Source organism: Sus scrofa, chromosome 5, assembly GCF_054392235.1.
Source record: "Sus scrofa isolate SSC_HxYL_T2T_F1_AM1 chromosome 5, Sscrofa_HxYL_maternal_Yorkshire_Landrace_v2.0, whole genome shotgun sequence".
In the NCBI taxonomy this organism is placed as follows: Eukaryota; Metazoa; Chordata; class Mammalia; order Artiodactyla; family Suidae; genus Sus; species Sus scrofa.
This window is the reverse complement of record NC_139387.1, coordinates 26,575,585-26,591,734: the sequence shown is the minus strand read 5'-3', so window position 1 is coordinate 26,591,734 and position 16,150 is coordinate 26,575,585. Positions and strand designations below refer to the sequence as shown.

At 39.3% G+C, this 16,150-nt stretch overlaps 1 protein-coding gene across 50 annotated transcripts in view; it reads left to right on the top strand.

The window, feature by feature from the left end:
* The window catches only part of R3HDM2 (R3H domain containing 2), a 154,695-nt gene that overhangs the window by 15,791 nt on the left and 122,754 nt on the right, over positions 1-16,150 (top strand). For 14 of the 50 annotated variants that reach the window (XM_084956123.1, XM_021091839.2, XM_084956136.1 and 11 more), the window contains exon 2: positions 9,663-9,780. The exons of the other annotated variants lie outside the window; for them this stretch is intronic. The gene's annotated coding sequence lies outside the window, so the exon portion shown is untranslated. The remainder of the gene's footprint in view (positions 1-9,662; positions 9,781-16,150) is intronic. 50 annotated transcript variants of the gene reach the window in all.

The following is a 16,150-nucleotide window of genomic DNA, read 5'->3' as shown; positions in this document are numbered from 1 at the left end:
AATGCCGGATCCTTAACCCACTGAGCAAGGCCAGGGATCGAACCTGCATCCTCATGGATCCTAGTTGGGTTCATTAACTGCTGAGCCATGAAGGGAACTCTCTCAAGGAATAGTTTTTTAAAATGAGAGACTTGAGCATATATTTATGTTTGGGGAATAAGCAAGACAATAGAGAGTGATATGATAATGGAATGAAGTTCTTGAGAATGAAGAGAAGAAGAAATCCAGAACAGAAGTAGAGTTATTATCACCTTCATTAAGATAAAAGAAAAGGCCAAGAATGGCATGGGCATGGGGACAGATGTTTGGTAACTAAAGAAAGGAATTTGAGGGAGCTCCTGCCTTAGGGCCTTGATATTCATGTGATATAGGAGACTTATCCTTTTGGATTAAGGGGCTGGTGTGTTACAGTAAAGAGGTTTGGTAAAATAGGGGCCTTGAGAATAGAGCCAGATTTGAATAGCTGTTGAGAGAATGGGAGGGATCATTGACAAGAGGTTTGTTTTGCTAGGCAGGCAAAGGTAGGGTCAGGGTGGTATAAGGGTGGGGGATGCATATCAAGCAGATAGAATAGCTTAAGCAAAGCCAGGAGTATTAAAGACTAAGTATATATGGAGAGGTAGCATTATTTTGAATGGCTGGAGAGAATGTATATAGAGCCTAACTTTAGGCTTTAAGAGCTATATTAAGGAGTTTGGAATACTTTGAGGCAAAGAGGAACCTCTGAAGATTTTAGTCAGAGAAATGGAATGATTGTTTTATAAAGGTAACTCTAGTAGCAGTTTATTTGGAAAAATACTGGGGATTTAGAGTAGAGGGGGAGAGACACTTGTTAGGAGATTGTTCTAGTAGTCTATGCAGAAGATTTTGAAATCAGGAAAGGGCTGGGTATGATGGTAAGAAACAACCCCCAAATCTCAGTAGCTTAAGACAACAGTTTATTTCTCACTCACACTACATGTTCATCAAGGATAGCTTAGAGATTTTAGTTATTCAGGGATAAAGACTGACAGACGCCAGTAGAGCAACCACCATGGGAACATAGATTGCTCTGCTGGAGGCAAAAAAGAACTCTGGAAGTCTTGTTCCATTAACTAAATTCTCTTCCTATAAATGATGGGAGTGGAGAAGAGGGGACAGGAACTGAGAAGATCAAATGGATCCAGGAGATGGTGCTGGGGTTTGGAGACTGGTTGACTATGAGAAGAGAGGGAAGGGATTGTTAATAGATGATTATTAAGTTTCTGTCTTGGGTGACTGGGTTGTGTTGCTAACTGAGATAAGAAAGGGGGCAGGTTTTAGGGATATGTAAGTATACTTACTAACAGATCTAAAGGGAAAAATAGCAGTATAATAGTAGGGGACCTTAATACCCTGCTTTCATTAGTGGATAAATCAGACAGAAGATCAGTAAGGAAACACTGGCCTTAAAATGACAGGTTAAACTTAACAGGCACATATAGAGCACTCCATCAAAAACAACATAATAGGGAGTTCCTGCTGTGGCACAGTCGACTAAGGATCTGGTGTCTCTGTGGTGACTTGGGTTTCTGCTGAGGTGTGGGTTTGATCCCTGGTCTGGTGCAGTAGGTTAAGGATCTGGTGTTGCTGTAGCTGTGGCATAGGTCGTAGTCATGGCTTGGATTTGATCTCTGGCCTGGGAACTGCCATATGCTGCAGGCGTGGCCCAAAACAAAACACGCCCCCCCCCCCCCCCCGAAGATAATACACATTCTTCCATATAACACACCAGTCTTTAAGCTAGATCAGGTGTTAGGCCACAAAACAATAGATTTAAGAAAATTGAATCACATCAAGAATCTTTTCTTTCTTTTTCTTTTTTTGGCTTTTTAGGGCCACACCACTGGCATATAGAAGTTCCCAGGCCAGGGGTTGAATTGGAGCTGCAGCCACTGGCCTACACACAGCCACAGCAACACTGGGTCCGAGCCATGTCTTTGACCTACACCACAGCTCAAGGCAACACTGGATCCTCAACCCACTGAGCGAGACCAGGGATCAAACCCACATCCTCATGGATACTAGTCAGGTTCGTTAACTGCTAAACCACGAAGGGAACTCATCAAGAATCTTCTGATCACAGTGGTATGAAACTAGAAAATCAATTGCAAGAAGAAAACTGGAAAATTCACAAAACATGTAGAGCTTAAGCAACAAGTTACTGAATAATCAATTGGTCAAAGAAGAAATAAAAAATTAAAAAATACCCAGAGACAAATGAAAATGGAAATATACGAAATATAAAATCTATGGAATCCAGCAAAAGCACTTCCAAAGGGAAGTTCCTATTGACAAATGCCTACATTAAGAAATAAGAAAGATCTCAAATTAACTTTACACTTCCAAGAACAAGAAAAAGAAGAACAAATCAATGGTTAGTAGAAGGAAGGAAGTAACAAATATTAGAGTAGAAATAAGTGAAATAGAGAAGCAATAGAAAAGATCAGTGAAACTAAGAGCTTTTTATTTTTTTATTTATTGTCTTTTGTGTTTTGAGGGCTGCCCCCATGGCATATGGAGGTTCCCAGGCTAGGGGACAAATTGGAGCTGTAGCCACCAGCCTATGCCAGAGCCATAGCAACACCAGATCCTAGCTGCATTTGCGACCTACACCATAGCTCACGGCAGCATCAGGTCCCTCAACCCACTGAATGAGGCCGGGGATCGAACCCTCAACCTCACGGTTCCTAGTTGGATTCGTTAGCCACTGAGCCACAACTGGAACTCCTTTTTTAATTTGTTTATTTTTTTAAAAAATAAGCTAAAGAGACAAACTCACCAAGGAAAAAAGAGGACTCAGAATCAAAGAGATATTAACGCCTGGTACCTCAAGAGACTACTTTGAAAAATTTTATGCCAACAAATTGGACAACCTTGAAGAAGTGGATAAACTCCTACAAACATATAACCTACCAAGACTAATTCATGAAGAAATAGAAAAATCGGAACAGACTATTGTAGGCATACCTCATTTTATTGAGTTTAGCTTTATTGCACTTCATAGATACTGTACTTTTTACAAATTGAAGGTTTGTGGCAACTCTGCATTGAGCAAGTCTTTTGGCCCTATTTTTGCAACAGCATTTGCTCATTTCATGTGTCTGTCACATTTTGGTAATTCTTGTAATATTTTAAACTTTTTCATTATTATTTCTTATCATGATCTATGATCAGTGATTGTCCATGTTACTGTTGTATTGTTTTAGCATTTTTAGCAATAAAATATTTTGAAATTAAGGTATGTACATTGTTTTTTAGTCATAATGCTATTGCACACTTAATAGACTACAATATAGTGTAAATATAACTTTAGTATTTTCTGGGAAGTCCAGAAAATTTTTAACTTGCTGTATTACAGTGGTCTGGAACTGAACCTGCAATATCTCCAAGGTATGCCTGTACTAGTAAAAGATTGAATCAGTAATCAAAAACCTCCCAACAAACAAAAGTCCAAGACCAGATGGCTTCACTGTTAAATTCTATCGAACATTTAAAGAAGAATTAATACCAATCTTTCTCAAACTCCTCCAAAAAATAGAAGAAGAGGGAACACTTTCAAACTTATTTTATGAGGCCAGCAAAACCCTGATGCCAGAATCAGACAAGGACATTACAAAAAAGAAAAGTACAAGCCAACATACCTGATGATGCAAAAATCCTCAACAAAATGTTAAACTGAATTCAATAAATTAAAAGGATCATACACCACAATCAAGTGGGATTTATTCCAGGGATACATGGGTGGTTCAGCATGTACAGGTCAATCAGTGGTACACCACATTAACAAAATCAAAAATCATATGGTCATCTCAATGGTGCAGAAAAAACATTGGAGGAGCTCCTGTCATGGAGCAGCGGAAACGAATTAGGAACGATGAAGTTTCGGGTTCGATCCCTGGCCTTGCTCAGTGGGTTAAGGATACGTTGTACATTGAGCTGTGGTGTAGGTCGCAGACACAGCTCAGATCTGGTGTTGCTGTGGCTCTTGCATATCAGCAACAGCTCTGATTAGATCCCTAGCCTGGGAACCTCCATATGCCATTTGGGCGGCCCTCAAAAGACAAAAACAAAAATAACACTCATTTATGATATAAACTCCCAGCAGACTGGGCGAAGAGGTGGTACACCTCAATAGCATAAAACCCATATATTACAAGCCCACAGCTAACGTTATACTGAATTGAAGCTGAAAGTTTTCCTTGTCAACATTGTATAGGTAGTCCTGGCCAGTGCAGTTGGGCAAAAACAAATAAGAGTCATTCAAATCAGAAGAGAAGAAGTAAAGCTATTTGCAGATGACATGATAATTCTATATAGAATATCCTAAACACTACACCAAAAACCGTTAGAACTAATGAAAAAATTCAGTAAAGTTGAAGGATACAGAATTGATATGCAAAAATCAGTTGCATTTCTATACATCAATAACTATCAGAAAAATTTAAAAACTCTCATTTTCAATTGCTGCATAAAGAATAAAATACCTATGAGTAAGTTTAACCAAGGAGGTGAAGGACATGTACATTGAAACTGTAAGACATTGGTGAAAAGAAGACACAAATGGAAAGATATTCTCTGCTCATGTATTGGAATAATTAATATTGTTAAAATGTACATAGTACTGAAAGCAATATGCAGATTCAGTATAATCCCTATCAAAATTCCAGTGCTGTTTTTTTACAGAAGACAATCCTAAAGTTTGTGTGGAACTGCAAAAGATACCAAAAGCCAAAGAAATTTTGAGAAAGAAGAACAAAACTGAAGCTCTCATATTTCATGACTTCAAATTATATTACAAAGTCATAGATATTAGAATAGTATGGTATTGGCGTAAGGACAGGCCCATAGATTAATGGAACAGAATAGAATCCAGAAAAACTCATGTACCTACAGTCAATTTATGTCAAAGGAGCCAAGAAATAGATACTGGGCAAAGGATAGTCTCTTCACTAAATGGTGTTGAGAAAACTAGTCAGCCACATGCAGAAGGAAATGACTACTATATGACATCAAACACAAAAAATAATGGTGGATTAAAAACTTGAAAGTAAAACCTGAAATCATAAAACTTGTAGAAGGAAACATGGTAAGTTCCTTGACATCTATGTTGTGGATGATTCTTTGGATTTGACACCAAAAGCAAAAATGAATAAGTGGGACTACATCAAACTAAAAATCTTTTGCACAGCAAAGAAAACCATCAACAAAATGAAAAAGCCTTTTGTATGGGAGAAAATATTTACGAATCATATATTTGAAAGAGGTACAAACTATTATGTATAAAAGAAGCTACAAGAATATATTGTACAACAAGGAAATATAGTCGGTATTTTGTAATAACTAAATGGAGCATAACCTTTAAAAATTCTGACTCACTGGGAGTTCCCTTATGGTACAGTAGGTTAAGGATCCAGCATTGTGGCTGCTGTGGTGCAGATTTGATCCCTGGCCTGGGAATTTCCACGTGCCATGGGCACAGCCAAAAAATTATGAATCACTGTATTATACATTCATAACTTACATAATATTGTATATCACTACAAAAAATCATATTTGAAAGAGTTAAATATCCAAAATATATAAAGAACTCATGCAACTCAATGGGGAAAAAAGAGAAACCAATCTGATTAAAAAACTGGCAGAGGAACTGAATAGACATCTTTGCAAAGAAGACATGAATACAGATGGCCAACAGGTACATGGAAAGGTGCTTAACATTGCTAATAAGGGAAATGCAAATCAAAACCTCAGTGAGATTAGCTTATATCTGTTAGAATGGCTGTTATCAAAAAGAAGAGAGAAACAAGTGTTGGTGATAATGTGGAGAAAAGGGAATAAATACTGTTGCACTGTTGGTGAGGATGTAAGTTGGGATAGCCTCTTTGGAAAGCGGTATGGAGGTTCCTCAAGAAATTAAAAATAGGAGTTCCCGTCGTGGCGCAGTGGTTAACGAATCCGACTAGGAACCATGAGGTTGCGGGTTCGGTCCCTGCTCTTGCTCAGTGGGTTAACGATCCGGCGTTGCCGTGAGCTGTGGTGTAGGTTGCAGACGCGGCTCGGATCCCGCGTTGCTGTGGCTCTGGCGTAGGCCAGTGGCTACAGCTCCGTTTCAACCCCTAGCCTGGGAACCTCCATATGCCGCGAGAGCGGCCCAAGAAATAGCAACAACAACAACAAAAAAAGACAAAAAGACAAAAAAAAAAAAAAAAGAAATTAAAAATAGAACCACCATGGATTTCCCTTGTGGTGCAGCAGGTTAAGGATCCGGCATTGTCAGTGCAGGCCTCAGGTTGCTGCTATGGTGTGGGTTGGATCCCTGGCCCAGGAACTTCCACATGCCATAAGCTCAGCCAAAAAGTAGAACTACCAGGTGACCCAGCAATCCCACTTCTGGGTATGTATTTGAAGGAAATGAAATCATTATTTTGAAGAGGTATTTGTTCATTGCATCATTGTTCTCATAGTTAAGACATGGAAGCAATCTCAGTGTCCAGCAACAAATGAATGGATAAAGATGATGTGTGTATATATACATACACACATATATACTAAAAATGTAAGGAAATGTGCAGCAGTGAAAAAGCAGGAACTGCTATTTGTGACAGTATAGATGGACCTTGAGGGCATTATGCTAAGTGAAATTAAGTCAGAGAAAGATGAGTACTGTATGAGCTTACTTAAATCATATTTGAAAGAGTTAAATTTCCAAAATATATTAAGTGGAGTCTAAAAAAATGAAAAAGCAAACTTTATAGCTACAGAGAACACATTGGTGGCTGCCAGAGGGTTCAGCCAAAAAAAAAAACCAAAAAACAAAAAAACCCCAGGAGGAATTTTATTTCTCCTGTTTTTTTGTTTTTAAGAATCACTACAGATTTGGTATTAAAAAATTAGTTACAATCTATTATCGATATTAAGAATACTCTTAATAGGGACTAATATTGTAGTGCAGTGGGTTAAGGAAGTGGTGTTATTTGCACAGCTTGGGTTGCTGATGTGCAGGTTGGATTCCTTGCCTGGGAACTCTCATGTGCCGTGGGCATGGCCAAAAAAAAATACTCAAAATACTTAGTATTAAATGTACAACAATTATAATTTGGTCAGTGGGAGTCCCTTCAAACTGACTCCTGTGTCTTTTTTTTTTTTGTCTTTTTTTGTTGTTGTTGCTATTTCTTGGGCCGCTCCCGCGGCATATGGAGGTTCCCAGGCTAGGGGTTGAATCGGAGCTGTAGCCACCAGCCTACGCCAGAGCCACAGCAACGCGGGATCCGAGCCGCGTCTGCAACCTACACCACAGCTCACGGCAACGCCGGATCATTAACCCACTGAGCAAGGGCAGGGACCGAACCCGCAACCTCATGGTTCCTAGTCGGATTCGTTAACCACTGCGCCACGATGGGAACTCCCCTGATTCCTGTGTCTTTTTGACTTATCCTGGTCAGGTTTTGAGGACTTCCTTACCTTCTGGCACAACAAAGTATTTTGGGCTCACTTTGTACTTTACTTGCCCCAAACCTGGAACCAATAATTTCCACAAAGAATGTTTTCTTTATTTTTATTTTTAGGGCACACCTGCAGCATATGGAATTTCCCAGGCTAGGGGTCGAATCAGAGCTACAACTGCTTGCCTACACCACAGCCTTCATCAACATGGGATTTGAACCGTGTCTGTAACCTACACCACAGCTCATGGCAACGCTGGATCCTTAACCCACTGAGCAAGGCCAGGGATCAAACCCAAATCTTCATGATACTAGTTGGGTTCATTTCTGTTTTTTTTTTTTTTTTTTTCCTTTTTAGGGCCACACTGGCCGCACGTGGAATTTTCCAGGCTAGGGGTTGCAGCTTCTGGCCCACACCACAGCAACACCAGACCAGCCACATCTACAACTTACGCTGCAGCTTGTGCCAGATCCTTATCCCACTGAGCAGGGCCAGAGATTGAACCCACATCCTCCTGGACACCAGTCAGATTCTTAACCCACTGAGCCACAACAGGAACGCCTAGTTAGGTTCATTTCTGCTGAGGCACAATGGGAACTCTGGGAATGGTTCCTTTAAAGGGAAACTACTTCTCATTCTTAATTATCTATCTTCTGCTATCTTTATGAGATCAATTATTTCCAGTACAAAAAATAAGAGTGGATACCACATTAAAGACCTTCAGTGTCTTCCCAGAAGTACTTTGATAGTAAAGTGTCTAAATTGAATTATTTCTCAGAATGAAGTGAGTTATAGGCAGCACTGATGATTTGCCGTGGAGATGGGGCATTGGACAGAAAATTGCTGTTGTATTTTTTCCCCCTAACTTGGTGACATGTGAAGGTGAAAATAAGTATCCGTATCTTTCTTACTTTTTATGTAATCCACGCTTTTTCTTCCTGTGGTGTAGTCACTTAAGAGTTGTTTCCCTCTTTGTTATTTTCTGCTCTTTGAATTAAAATCTCCTTAGATAAACTTCTAAACCAGGTCTTTTATACTTTGTGCTTTGAACCTGTATCTTCATCTACACATATATTTTACACATTGGTCTGTGAATACAATCTAGGGTGTTTATTGTATTGAATGTTTATGCCAGCATATGGTCTCATGCCTCCTTATGAGCTCTGATGTTTTAGAAAATCCAGAATAGGAATTCCTGTCGTGGCGCAGCGGAAGCGAATTCGACCAGGAACCATGAGGTTGCGGGTTCAATACCTGGCCTCGCTCAGTGTGTTAAGGATCTGGCCTTGGCTTGAGCTGTGGTGTAGGTCGCAGACATGGCTCGGATCTGGCATGGCTCAGGTTGTGGCTGTGGCTGTGGCTGGCAGCTGTAGCCCCTATTCGACCCCTAGCCTGGGAACCTCCATATGCGGCCCTAAAAAAGAAAAAAAAAGGAAAAGAAAATCCAGAATAGAATAGAATTATTTTAGAATTGGATCTGGTTTATCCCAGTCACTTATGGTCTAACAGCTTGAAAATATCCTGCTCTGGGACTCTACCTGAAACAAGACATATGAGTTCCACCTATAAAAACATTTTTCATTGAAAGTGAAACTTCTTAAACCTCTCATGTATTTCCTTGATGTGGAAACATAAGCTGTAAGGAAAGTGGTTTACTATTAACATGTGTTATTGAAATATTTAAAATCCTGCCTATTATCCCTGTGGAAGAAATATAAAATATGTTTTTGAGGGGGCAGTGTTGGTTACTTCCAGAAGTTATAGGTAATATTTTAATTAACACAATTACTAACCTATTGATTGATATATGGCTCATATGTTTGTTCTTTTATGTGGATTGCTCTGAGTACTTTAAAAATTAGCTGCCTGGCAGTGTAAAAGTACAGATATTAAAATGAATTGCATGCCTTCCAACTATTTCTATTACTTGGCTAAATTTAGAACCATGTAGAGCTCCTGCAGAATTGAAATCTCTGGGGATTATTAATAGTCAAGACAGACAATATTCAGCTTTTCAGAGTAAAGAAGAGGAAAGGTAGCTTCAAATTAATTTTTGCACTGTCACCCAGACTACTTAATTATGACAGAGTCCAGTGAAAAGTCAAAACTCTTCTCAGAATTTTATTTGATTGTTGCTGCAAACTTGGTAGAGCCTAGGCTCCTGGGCAGTGAAAGGGATCATTTTTTTACCTTCTTAGGTGAATTGCTGGTGGCTCTCTACTCTTTTATCCAGTGTCTCCTCAAATTATGCTTGATAAGTGCAATTCTTACACTTCACCTGGATGGAAGAGGCAGTCCATTTGAGTTAGAGATCAGGTGAGCATTACACTTGGGTCCTTGTGGGTGAATTTTATAACACTAGAATTGTTTTTGCATATGTGTGGATTCATACTAGTGTAGGATATTTTGAGGAAAAGTTATTTTACACTTAATTGTGCATGAAATATGAAAATCTGTTGATGACATTAAGCAGGACCTCAGCATAAGAAATAGCAAATAAAAGGAATGGTAGTTTAATTGAAATATGGGTTAAAACAGAGTAGGATTTTACATAGAGTGAATATGATGTGTTTATTACTACTCTATTTGGCAATTGGAAATGTAAGACTTTGGTGCCACTGTAATAAGAAATTGTAAGGACACTGGAAAAAATGCCCCCCCCCCATTATTATGAAACCAAGCAAATTCTGTTAAAATGGAATGTATGTTTTTTTCTGACCCTGGATTTATACAGATGGTGAAATATATAAAAATTTAAAAAACTATCTATGTATTACTCATTGAATTAAGCCCACATGCTTTGTTTCTCCTCTCCTTCCTGTTAGAACTTCTGTAGAGAATTATATGGAGTTCCTGTCGTGGCGCAGTGGTTAACGAATCCGACTAGGAACCATGAGGTTGCGGGTTCGGTCCCTGCCCTTGCTCAGTGGGTTAACGATCCGGCGTTGCCGTGAGCTGTGGTGTAGGTTGCAGACGCGGCTCGGATCCCGCATTGTTGTGGCTCTGGCGTAGGCCGGTGGCTGCAACTCCGATGGTGCCTGGGAACCTCCATATTGCCACGGAAGCGGCCCAAGAAATAGAAAAAAAAAAAAAAAAAAAAAGAAAAGGAATTATAGAACACAAGTTCCCTGTGTTCCTTGGGGAAATAAGCTTTGGTTGAAGGACTCACTGTTTAGTGGGACAAAATGTTGTGAAGAATGTAGCATGATGATTTTTTTCATTTTGCTTATCCCTATTTATAAAGAATGTGGTTTTCTTTTTTTTATTTTTCTTTTTTTGTCCTTTTAGGGCCACACCCATGGCATATGGAGGTTCCCAGGCTAGGGGCTGAATCAGAGCTCTAGCTGCTGGCCTATGCTACAGCCATAGCAACTTGGGATCCCAGCCGCATCTGTGACCTACCCCACAGCTCATGGCAATCCCAGATCCTTCACCCACTGAGCAAGGCCAGGGATCAAACCCTTGTCCTCATGGATGCTAGTTGGGTTCGTTAACCACTGAGCCATGACAGGAACTCCAAAATAGCACTGATTTCCTTTATGATTAGAGGAAAGAAAATCAGGGTTTTTTTGTTTTCATCTATGTCATGTTACATGTGGGAAGTACCAAGGCTAGGGATCAAAACTGCCATGGCAGTGGTGATGCTGGATCCTTAACTTGCTGAGCCACCAGGGAACTCCAAAAAATCCATTATTTAAAGACTTTAATTTTTAAATTTTTAAATTTTTTGGGGGGGGGCAGGGAATAATAACTTTTTTCAGAAAGCTGGCATACGGAGAAGATGGTGGACTAGTGTCCCAAAGAACTATCTTGCCTGGGTTGGGATGCTAGTTTCTTTTTTTCTTTTTTTTTTTTTTTGTCTTTTTGCCATTTCTTGGGGCGCTCCCGCGGCATGTGGACGTTCCCAGGCTAGGGGTTGAATCGGAGCTGTAGCCACCAGCCTACGCCAGAGCCACAGCAACACGGGATCCCAGCCGCGTCTGCAACCTACACCACAGCTCACGGCAGCGCCGGATCGTTAACCCACTGAGCAAGGGCAGGGACCGAACCCGCAACCTCATGGTTCCTAGTCGGATTCGTTAACCACTGCGCCACAACAGCAACTCCAAGACATTTTTTAAAAGGATAAAGGGGGAGTTCCCATTGTGAATCAGCGGGTTAAGAACCCATCATAGTATCCATGAGGATGTGAGTTCTATCCCAGGCCTCACTCACTGAGTTAAGGATCCAGCCTTGCCACAAGCTGTGGCATAGGTCATAGATGCAGCTCGGATCTGGTATTACTGTGGCTTGTTTATTAGCTTGTCCTAACTTGTTGGAAATTCAGCATTTTAATGTAAAATTTAAATAAGACAATATTATATGCTTTTACTACAGTAAAAGCTTAAATTTATTGCACATTTCTATTGGTCCCAGGGTTTTTCAGAGACTCCTTGAGTGTCAGATAAAGTACTTGGGACCATTAGAAGGTGTAGGACCATTCTAGGGCTGTGGGATCAAAAATTTCTGTGTTCAGGAGTTCCTGTCGTGGCACAGTGGTTAACGAATCCGACTAGGAACCATGAGGTTGCGGGTTCGGTCCCTGCCCTTGCTCAGTGGGTTAACGATCCGGCATTGCCGTGAGCTGTGGTGTAGGTTGCAGACGCGGCTCGGATCCCGAGTTGCTGTGGCTGTGGTGTAGGCCAGCGGCTACAGCTCCAATTCGACCCCTAGCCTGGGAACGTCCACATGCCGTGGGAGCGGCCCAAAAAATAGCAAAAAAGACCAAAAAAAAAAAAAAAAAAAAAAATTTCTGTGTTCAAAGACCTTACTGGCTAGCTGTGGAGATAAAACATGAACAATTAATAAAACAGCAATAGATGTAATGGATTAGATTCTGTAGTATAGACAGAATGCAGTAGAATTTAGTTGAGTCTAGTTGTGCAGTACAAACAAATGTAAAAGAGAGAAATCAGTGTAAAAAAGATTAGGGATGAGGTAGGAATTGAACTGGGCTTCAATAAAAGACTAGTATATAAAATTCATTTCAGTGGCCATATTTCAAATATGTTTATTTTCCTTTTTTGAGATTTGCTTTTTTAAAAGACTCTATTATGGAAAATTTCAAACATTCCAAAGCAGTAAAATGAACCTCCATATACAGTTATTAGTTTATGGCTAATCTTATTTCATCTATAATCCTACCTCCTTTTCTGACTACTTTGAAGCAAATATGCTGTATTATTTCATCCCTAAATATTTCAGTATATATCCCTAAATAATGACTTTAAAAACATAGTACCAATACCATTTGCACTTTTAAATAATTAAAAATAATTCCTTAATATTAAATATGTTCATAATTCCCTGATTGTATTATTTTTTAAAAAAAACAGCCTGTATGTTTAAAATAGGATCCAAATAAAATCTATACCTTATAGTATGTCAATATATCTTTAAAAAAACACTTAATCTGAAAATTTTCCTCTCTCTCCTTTTTTCCCACCAGTTTATTTGTTAAAGAAACTGGGTCTTCTGTCAAGTAGTTTCTCACAGGTGGATTTGGTGTTCAACATCACAAGTAGTGTCATTTAACATATTTCTCTGTCCCTTGTATTTCCTTCAAATTGACATTTACGTCTTTAGACTTGATTAGATTCCGATTCAGTGTTTTTGGCTAGAATACTTTATAGTGTATTTCCGTTAGGAGGAAGTGTATGATGCCTGTTAGTCTGATTTTCATGATGTTAGCAGCCACTGAGGATCATTATCTACATCCTTTATGAATTTCATTAAGGGTTACAAAATCGTGATATTCAAATTGTATTATTTTAAGATTTATTTTTGCTGGAATACTTTTATAGAGATACTCCCCTTATCACCTCTTTGGTTACTTTCAGGCATATCTTGTACAGGAAAGGTGAGACAGATGCTTTGAGGCCTTATTTTAATTAACAGTTATTGTCCTTTTCAAAATAATGAGTTTGTTCACTAACATCCTGTGACTGATTTTTTTTTTTTTTTTTTTTTTTTTTTTTTTTTTTTTTGTCTTTTTTTGTTGTTGCTATTTCTTGGGCCGCTCCCGCGGCATATGGAGGTTCCCAGGCTAGGGGTTGAATTGGAGCTGCAGCCACCGGCCTACGCCAGAGCCACAGCAACGCAGGATCCGAGCCGCGTCTGCGACCTACACCACAGCTCACGGCAACGCCGGATCGTTAACCCACTGAGCAAGGGCAGGGACCGAACCCGCAACCTCATGGTTCCTAGTCGGATTCGTTAACCACTGCGCCACGACGGGAACGCCCCTGACTGATTTTTTTTTAACTGTCATTATGAATTCACTTATTTATCTTTGTCCACTCTCGTGGCATGTATAAGTTCCCAGGCCAGGGACTGAACCCATACCACAGCAGTAACCCAACCAACAGCAGTGACATCAGATCCTTAACCTACCAAGCCACCAGGAAACTCCTTGAACTCATCAATTTATATATTTGTGTTTCGGTCAATTTCTTTTTTATTCCTATTGATGTCTCATTGATTAACTCATAATGGCAAATGGAAACCTCTTCAGGTTGGCTCTAATGTCCTTTTGTTCTGATCCTCTTAGTTTTTGATAGCTTATGATGTTCTGAGATCCTCTTACATTTCCATTCCTGGGCATATAACAACCGTTGCCTCTTTATGGAGAAATGATGTTTAGAAGCTGCAGTTCGGGTACAACAGGTACTCATTCCTTAGTGGGTTGTTCATTATTTTTTGCTGTTTCTAATACACAAGACTAGGAAATAAGGTGCCCCCCCCCTTTTAAAGAAAGTGCAAGTTCATATCAGTACTTCAATTCAAATCTAGGACTATAGATTTTTAAATTCAGCATCTTTAATCTTACAGATTTGCATTTTTCAGAAATTAGCATTTTATGGAAAGTAATGTGTAATCATTGTTAAGAATTTTTTTTTTTTTTTTTTTTTTTTTTTTTTTCCTAGGGCCACATCTGCAGCATATGGAGGTTCCCAGGCTAGGGGTCTAATCAGAGCTGAAGCTGCCAGCCTACACCACAGCCACAGCAATGCCAGATCTGAGCCTCATCTGCAACCTACACCACAGCTCATGGCAACGCCGGTTCCTTAACCCACTGAGCGAGGCCAGGGATCGAACCCGCAACCTCATGGTTCCTAGTCGGATTCGTTAACCACTGCGCCACGACGGGAACTCCAAGAAATTTAAATAATTCAAGATTGTATAAGGTAAAAAGTGGAGTTCCTGCTGTGGTGCAGTGGGTTAAGAATCAGACTGCAGTGGCTTGGGTCACTGTGGAGGTGCAGGTTCAATCCCCTTGCCCAGCACAGTGAGTTAAAAGATCTGGCATTGCTGCAGTTGTGGCGTAAGTCACAGCTGTGGCTCGGATTCAGTCCCTGGCCTGGGAACTTCCATATGCTGCCGGTGAGGCCATTAAAAAAGAAAAGTGTATAATACTTGTAAAAGGTAAAGATCCTGACCCTATCCCAGAATCACTAGTTCATCACTTAACACAGTTAATTTAAAGGCTTCCTAGTGGGTATATTTTTTTCTTTTTTTTTTAAATTGAATTATAGTTGATTACAACTTATATTAATTTCAGGTGTATATCAATGATGCAGTGTTTTTACAAATTATACTCCATTAGAAGTTTTTACAAGATAATGGTTTTAATTCCCTGTGCTTTACAGTATGTCCTTGTTGGTATCTATTTTATACATAGTAGTTTGTGTCTCTGAATCCCATGCCCTTTCCTCCACCCTTTGGTAACCACTAGTTTGCCCTTTGGTAACCACTAGAAACAAATCAACTAGTTTGTTTTCCTGTATCTGTGAGTCTTTCTGTTTTACATTTGCATTCATTCATATTGTTTTTTAGATTCCACATAAAAGTGATATCATACATCATTTGTCTTTGATTTATTTCACTTAGTATTCTCATGGTCCGTGTTGCTGCAAGTGGCAGGATTTTGTTCTTTTATGGCTGAATAATATTCCATTGTGTGTGTGGTGGTGTATGTTTGTCTCTCAATCTTACGTCTTTGTTCATTCATCTTTTGATGGGCATTTGGGTTGCTTTCATGTCTTGGCTATTGTGAATAGTGCTGCTCTGAACATTGAGGTACATATGTCTTTTGGAATTCATATTTTCATTTTCTTCAGATATATACCCAGGAGTGGAATTGCTGGATCATCTGGTAGTTCTACTTTTAATTTTTTGAGAAACCTTCATAAAGTTTTCCATAGTGGCTGCTCCAGTGCACATTCCCACTAAGAGTGAACAAAGATTCCTTTTCTCTGCATTATCTCCAACATTTCTTATTTGATAACCATTCTGATGACAGGTGTGAGGCAATCTTGTTATTTTGATGTGGTATCTTATTCTTATATCAGCTATACCTACTTGGTTTAGATAGCACTGAACATAGAGGTAAACATTAGGGATTGACAGTTTTTGAGGCTAGGGAAAAAGATGAGAAGTAATTCCGTATGTGAAATGAAGATTCTTACATACTTTTAGGTTTACTTTTTAGATAACACATTTACATTATACAAAATTCTAAGGATAGGAAAATTAGAGTGAGGTTTTCTTCTTATTCCTACAACGAGAACCAGTCAATTCCTTTTTCCAGAGGCAACTAATATTACCTGTTTTTGTGCATCCTGTGTTTTTTTTTGTGTGTGTATGT